Source organism: Kogia breviceps, chromosome 9 (assembly GCF_026419965.1).
Source record: "Kogia breviceps isolate mKogBre1 chromosome 9, mKogBre1 haplotype 1, whole genome shotgun sequence".
NCBI lineage: Eukaryota > Metazoa > Chordata > Mammalia > Artiodactyla > Physeteridae > Kogia > Kogia breviceps.
This window is the reverse complement of record NC_081318.1, coordinates 16,997,182-17,005,012: the sequence shown is the minus strand read 5'-3', so window position 1 is coordinate 17,005,012 and position 7,831 is coordinate 16,997,182. Positions and strand designations below refer to the sequence as shown.

General features: G+C 43.8%; 1 pseudogene; it reads left to right on the top strand.

Annotated features, from left to right (window-relative positions):
- Positions 1 to 2,691: 2,691 nt before the first annotated feature.
- LOC131762322 (polyadenylate-binding protein 4 pseudogene) lies at positions 2,692 to 4,839 on the top strand (annotated as a pseudogene).
- The last annotated feature ends 2,992 nt before the right edge of the window (positions 4,840 to 7,831 follow it).

The window sequence follows — 7,831 nt, the reverse complement described above, 5'->3', positions numbered from 1 at the left end:
TCTCCAATCAAGTTTTCTAAGTTATTTTGCAAGTTCATCTGGCTAGCACCCTTTCTTGGCATAAGAACATCATTGTACATAACTGTGACTCGCCATTAATCTGGGTGTATTAGATTTTCAAACATCTGTTCCTCCAAACTACACATTGGATTTGCACTTTGCTGGATGACATTTAAGTAGTTAGCCTGGATGCTACCTATTACCAGCACAGCATGAAAATGCATTTACTAAGGGCTTTGTTTCTGTGGTTTTAGATAAAAATGAAATAACTCTTCCTCTCTCTTGAGATGTTTGGATTACATTTAATTGACTTTTAAAATATACCAGCATGATCAAAACACTTTAAAACAAATGAATTCTTTTTTTAAAAAAAGAAGGCAGGTTACATTAGGGATTTGACTTTAAAAGCTTTGAAATACTGAAATACCAAGGAGCTAAAGAGCTTTTTTTAAAAAAAAAAACTTAGGGAAAGACCAGCACACATGAAAAAAATTTATAGTTTATGCTTATGCTTTTAAAGTTCGAATACACATAAACTTGCTTCTGGAAAGAAGGCTTTTCATTCTGAGGGGCTTGAAGTTACAAGCCTTTTCACAGGATAGTGTTGGAAACGTGTTGTTTTTGTCAGACTAATGCAGCTCTATTGACTTAAAGCTTAGAAAGAAATCAATATATTTTCAGAGATGCATGGAAGATGGTAGAGTTTCCATTTATGAAAAAGGTGGACACTTGCCACCCAGGCCGTGTATTTCAAGGCATGGTCCCTGGACCAGTTGCAGTGGCATCACCACCCACCAATGTGATATTGAACAGGTGGTTCTCCTGTGACAAACGATGCTGCTCTCATAGACTCTTGCTGAAGTGCTTGATCTCAGACCATCTGCTCACCAACTCCTGCTTAAAACCCTATGGAGGTTAGTGCCTTATAAATAAGATTGTCTGAGAAACATGATATTCTCACTTCTCTGGCTAAATCGACAGCTCTATCCTTGAATCAAGGCAGAGCACTAGAATATTACATAACTTTCACATTATCTTATCCCCTGAACAACCACCTTCACTAAATCAAATTCAAATGTTATATCTGGTTTTGTCTGTATTTGGTAGATAATTTTGATCAAAGACACATTGCCGGGCTTCCCTGGTGGCGCAGTGGTTGAGAATCCGCCTGCCGATGCAGGAGACATGGGTTCGTGCCCAGGTCCGGGAAGATCCCACATGCCGCGGAGCAACTAAGCCCGTGAGCTATGGCCGCTAGGCCTGCGCGTCCGGAGCCTGTGCTCCGCAACGGGAGAGGCCACAACAGTGAGAGGCAAAAAAAAAAAAAAAAAAAAAAAAAAAGACACATTGCCTATTATTTTCTGTATACAGTCTCATCTGGTAAGTCCATTTAAAATTTATAACCAGGGAAGAAAGGCACGTGCCCATTTTCTTTCTATCTCTCTTTCTGTCTCTGTCTCTTTTTCTCTCTTCAAATTGGTTTACTTTCATCCAGCAAATAACTAGAAGTATTTAACCTGGGTTTTTTGTTGTTGTTCTTCTTCTTGCCCTGAGGAAACTCAGAGCAAAATTGAATAGGCAATCAGAATAATTATATCAAACCTTATGTTTAGCATTTTTGTTTTCTCCTACTCCTCCTTATATCTTTGATACATTATTTTTTTCCCCAGACCTTTGTTGTATACATACATGTTATTTTAAGATGCTTTAAATCCCTCTTGAAAAGCAAAAAGTATAAACAAACTGTTAAGTGTAGGATAAAAAAAGGGCTGTTTAGCTCTCTCCGCCCCGGGTCGCCGCAGCCTCTGCCGCTTTCGGGTCTAGCAGCCTGAAGAAAAAAATAAAAGAGAAAAAGATTAAAAAAAAAAAACCCGAAAACGCTTTAAAATCTTAAAAAGAAAGAAAGAAAGAAAAAATAAAAGAGCGAATCCTCCTCGGAGAACCCGCGGGGAAGTCACTTTTGCACGCTTCTGGCCTGCCCGACGCCACCGCCGCCGCCGCCGCCGCCGCACCTGGGCGTTCGTCGGTCCCCGTCCGTCGGTCCGGTGGTGAGTCGCTCGCGCGCCCGCGTCCACACGCCTCAGCCAGCCGCCCGGCCGCGCCGCGTGTCAGCCCCGCGCCCGCCGCCCTTGCCCCCCGCGCGCCGGCCCCCGCGCTCCACGTGTCCGCGCTGCCCTTCGCCGGCACAGCGCGGGAGGCGGCTGCGCGCTCCGGCCGCCCGCCCGGGGCTTGCCGAGTCGGCACCGGACAAGTATTTGGTTTCCCGCTTCCCCGGGCTGCTGTAATCTTAAGCCGCCGGCAGCCCGAGGCCTATATTTATGGAGAAATGCACGTTCCGGAGGCCGCCGTGGGCACCACTGGGTTGCCTCGGGAAGAATCTTTGTAATTTGGAGGACAGTCCCCGTTTTCATTGTTTTCATTTTTTGAAATTGGGAGCTTCCAGACTAGGACAGCTGAAAATTAACAAACTCTCAGGGAGGGCCTTATTGTTTTTGAGAGCCTTTTGTCTGCAGTTGGGCAGTCTCCTCCGAGCCGTCCCCGCACTCCTCTCCGGCCCTGGAAGCCGACCGACTCAGCTTCTCTGAGCTTCACTGCCACCTGTGGGCCACGGCTCGGAGCGGAGACCCCTTTGTCCTGTGTGCCCCCACCCCCTAAGAAGTACTCCTGGCAGGGCTCGGGATGCTGGGGGCTGGGGAGATGAACGCTGCGGCCAGCAGCTACCCCATGGCCTCCCTGTACGTGGGTGACGTGCACTCGGACGTCACCGAGGCCATGCTATATGAAAAGTTCAGTCCTGCAGGGCCTGTGCTGTCCATCCGGGTCTGCCGCGACACGATCACCCACCCACAGCTCCCTGGGTTATGCCTACGTCAACTTCCAGCAGCCGGCTGACGCTGAGCGGGCCTTGGATACCATGAACTTTGATGTGATTAAGGGAAAGCCAATCCGTATCATGTGGTCTCAGAGGGATCCCTCTTTGAGAAAATCTGGTGTGGGAAATGTCTTCATCAAGAACCTGGACAAATCTGTAGATAACAAGGCACTTTATGATACTTTTTCTGCTTTTGGAAATATTCTGTCCTGCAAGGTGGTGTGTGATGAGAACGGCTCTAAGGGTTATGCCTTTGTCCACTTCGAGACCCAGGAGGCTGCCGACAAGGCCATCGAGAAGATGAACGGCATGCTCCTCAATGACCGCAAAGTGTTTGTGGGCAGATTCAAGTCTCGAAAAGAGCGGGAAGCTGAGCTTGGAGCCAAAGCTAAGGAATTCACCAATGTTTATATCAAAAACTCTGGGGCAGAGGTGGATGATGAGAGTCTGAAAGAGCTGTTCAGCCAGTTTGGTAAGACTCTAAGTGTCAAGGTGATGAGAGATCCCAGTGGGAAATCCGAAGGCTTTGGCTTTGTGAGTTACGAAAAACACGAGGATGCCAGTAAGACCGTGGAGGAGATGAATGGAAAAGAAATCAGTGGGAAAGTCATTTTCGTCGGCCGTGCACAGAAGAAAGTGGAACGGCAGGCCGAGTTAAAGCGAAAATTTGAACAGCTGAAACAGGAGAGAATTAGTCGGTATCAGGGGGTGAACCTCTACATTAAGAACTTGGATGACACCATTGATGATGAGAAGTTAAGGAAAGAGTTTCCTCCTTTTGGATCAATCACCAGTGCTAAGGTGATGCTGGAGGATGGGAGAAGCAAAAGGTTTGGCTTTGTCTGCTTCTCATCCCCTGAAGAGGCAACCAAAGCAGTCACTGAGATGAATGGACGCATCATAGGCTCCAAGCCACTGTATGTCGCCCTGGCCCAGAGAAAAGAAGAGAGAAAGGCTCACCTGACCAACCAGTATATGCAGCGGGTGGCCGGGATGAGAGCGCTCCCCGCCAATGCCATCTTAAATCAGTTCCAGCCTGCAGCTGGGGGCTACTTTGTGCCAGAAGTTCCACAGGCTCAGGGAAGACCTCCATATTACACACCTAACCATTTAGCACAGATGAGGCCTAATCCACGCTGGCAGCAAAGTGGGAGACCTCAAGGCTTCCAAGGAATGCCAAGTGCTATAGGCCAGTCTGGGCCTCGTCCAGCTCTTCGCCATCTGGCTCCAACTGGGTCTGAGTTCCCAGACCACTTGGCTACGGACTTTGGTGGGGCTGGTGCCGCCCAGCAAGGGCTGACTGACAGCTGCCAGTCTGGAGGTGTTTCCGCAGCAGTGCAGAACCTAGCGCCTTGTGCCGCCGCTGCTGCTTGGGCTGTTGCACCTTACAAATACGCCTCCAGTGTCTGCAGCCCTCACCCCGCCATCCAGCCCCTGCAGGCACCCCAGCCTGCGGTCCACGTGCAGGGGCAGGAGCCGCTGACCGCCTCCATGCTGGCCGCAGCACCCCCGCAGGAAGAGAAACAGATGCTGGGTGAACGTTTGTTACCGCTCGTCCAGACGATGCACTCACACCTGATTGGGAAGATTACGGGGATGCTGCTGGGGACTGACAACTCGGAGCTGCTGCACATGCTGGAGTCCCCCGAGTCTCTCCGCTCCAAGGTGGATGAAGCTGTGGCGGTCCTACAGGCTCATCATGCCAAGAAAGAAGCTGCCCAGAAGGTGGGCACTGTTGCTGCTGCCACCTCTTAGACAAGGACAAACCGATTCAAAAGCCAGATAAACCCTCGTGGAATTCAGCTCAAGGTTTGAAGACGTCCTAGCTTGTCCTATGGACCTCAACACCAAGAACCACAAATTGCAAATTTAATAGGTCATTTTGTATCAAAAGGTCAATTATGAAGCACCTAGAATTTTTCAATTAAAAGAATATATTCTCTGGGTTCTGATATGGCCCAAACGGTGTTAACTTTTTCTTTTTCTATTGTGAGTTTTGATTTATTCCCCCAGAAACTGGTTTTATTTGATGTACCCAAGTCTTAAGTTTCTCAATAAAGAAAAAAATCTCCATAAAAAAAGGGGGGGGGGGCTGTTCAGAACGCCGGAGGATAATGATTCTATAAACATCTATAAACTGTAGAAACATAAAAAGAAAATGGTATTTTTGATTGTCATTTTACTGCCAGGGTGACTCCAATCAACAAATGGTCATTTATTCACTAGTGATACTTAGCAAGTGTGGCCACATCGTATAGTATACTTTCCTGTAGACTCTATTGATTGAGAGAAATAATGGACATGAACAATTCTATGTGGATTAAAAAATTTCTGTATAGGTTCCTTTTATAAAGATTATGAAATAAATAAGTGGGCCAAATATTTGTATCAAAATGGAAACACCATGAGGACTTAAAAAAATTAGCCTCTCTAGTAAATTTTTAGTATTGGTTTTTACATGACTCAAATTTTTTTCAAATGATATAGAAATTGGGAATCCTTGGTTATCCGAAAAATTTTAGACGTGAAGCTAAAGTAATTTCAATGGAAACTGAGGAAATAATTATGATTCAATTAAAATATATTTGCATGCAACCTTTCAAAATTACATTTATTTTTTCTATATAGTCCTATCTATACTCTTGAGATAATGTAGATGCCAATAAAAGATAAATTAAAAAATGAGAATCAGAACTGTAGGGTTAAAATTGGTTTGAAAAGTCATTTATCCCAACCTCTCATCTGAGTTTTTTTTTTTTAATTTTTGAATTTTATTTATTTTTTTATACAGTAGGTTCTTATTAGTCATCAGTTTTATACATGTTAGTGTATACATGTCAATCCCAATATTGCAATTCATCCTAGCACCACCCCCACCCCCCTGCCACTTTCCACCCTTGGTGTCCACATGTTTGTTCTTTACATCTGTGTCTCAACTTCTGCCCTGCAAACCGGTTCATCTGTACCATTTTTCTAGGTTCCACATACATGAGTTAATATACGATATTTGTTTTTCACTTTCTGACTTACTTCACTCTTTATGACAGTCTCTAGATCCATCCACATCTCAACAAATGACCCAATTTTGTTCCTTTTTATGGCTAAGTAATAATCCATTTTATATATGTACCACATCTTCTTTATCCATTCGTCTGTCGATGGACATTTAGGTTGTTTCCACGATCTGGCTATTGTAAATAGTGCTGCAATGAACATTGTGGTGCATGTGTCTTTTTGAATTATGTTTTTCTCTGGGTATATGCCCAGTAGTGGGATTGCTGGATCATATGGTAATTCTATTTTTAGTTTTTTAAGGAAACTCCATACTGTTCTCCATAGTGGCTGTATCAATTTACATTCCCACCAATAATGCAAGAGTGTTCCCTTTTCTCACACCCTCTCCAGCATTTGTTGTTTGTAGATCTTCTCATGCCCATTCTAACTGGTGTGAGGTGATACCTCACTGTAGTTTTGATCTGCATTTCTCTAATAATTAGGGATGTTGAGCAGCTTTTCATGTGCTTCTTGGCCATCTGTATGTCTTCTTTGGAGAAATGTCTATTTATGTCTTTGCCCATTTTTGGATTGGGTTGTTTGTTTCTTTAATATTGACCTGCATGAGCTGTTTATACCTTTTGGAGATTAATCCTTTGTCCATTGATTCATTTGAAAATATTTTCTCCTATTCTGAGGGTTGTCTTTTCATCTTGTTTGTAGTTTCCTTTGCTGTGCAAAAGCTTTTCAGTTTCATTAGGTCCCATTTGTTTATTTTTGTTTTTATGTCCATTAGTCTAGGAGGTGGACCAAAAAAGATCTTGCTGTGATTTATGTCAAAGAGTGTTCTTCCTATGTTTTCCTCTAAGACTTTTATAGTGACCAGTCTTACATTTAGGTCTTTACTCCATTTTGAGTTTATTTATGTGTATGCTGTTAGGGAGCGTTCTTTTTTGTTTTTCTTTTAAATTAATTAATTAATTTATTTATGGCTGTGTTGGGTCTTCGTTTCTATGCAAGGATTTTCTCTAGTTGTGGCACGCAGGGGCCACTCATCATCGCGGTGCGCAGCCCTCTCACTATCACGGCCTCTCTTGTTGCGGAGCACAGGCTCCAGACATGCAGGCTCAGTAATTGTGGCTCATGGGCCCAGTTGCTCCGCGGCATGTGGGATCTTCCCAGACCGGGGCATGAACCCGTGTCCCCTGCATCGGCAGGCAGACTCTCAACCACTGCGCCACCAGGGAAGCCCTGTTGGAGGATTTTTAATCACAGTTTCAGTTTCATTACTTGTGATTGGTCTGTTCATATTTTCTATTTATTCCTGGTTTAGTCTTGGAAGGTTATACCTTTCTAAGAATTGGTCCATTTCTTCCAGGTTGTCCATTTTATTGGCATAGAGTTGCTTGTAGCAGTCCCTTAGGATGCTTTGTATTTCTGAGGTGTCTGTTGTAACTTCTCCTTTTTCATTTCTAATTGTATTGATTTGAGTCTTCTCCCTCTTTTTCTTGATGAGTCTCGATAATGGTTTAGCAATTTTGTTTATCTTCTCAAAGAACCAGCTTTTAGTTTTATATTGTTTTCTTTGTTTCTATTTCATTTGTTTCTGCTCTGATCTGTATGATTTCTTTCCTTCTGCTAACTTTGGGTTTTGTTTGTTCTTCTTTATCTAGTTCCTTCAGGTGTAAGGTTAGATTGTTTATTTGAGATTTTTCTTGTTTCTTGAGGTAGGCTTGTATAGCTCTAAACTTCTCTCTTAGAGCTGCTTTTGCTGCATCGATTAGGTGTTGGATCATCGTGTTTTCATTGTCATTTGTCTCTCGGTATTTTTTGATTTCCTCTTTGATTTCTTCAGTGATCTCTTGGTTATTTAGTAATGTATTGTTTAGCCTCCATGTGTTTGTGTTTTTTACATTTCTTTCCCTGTAATTGATTTCTAATCTCATAGCATCATGGTCAGAAAAG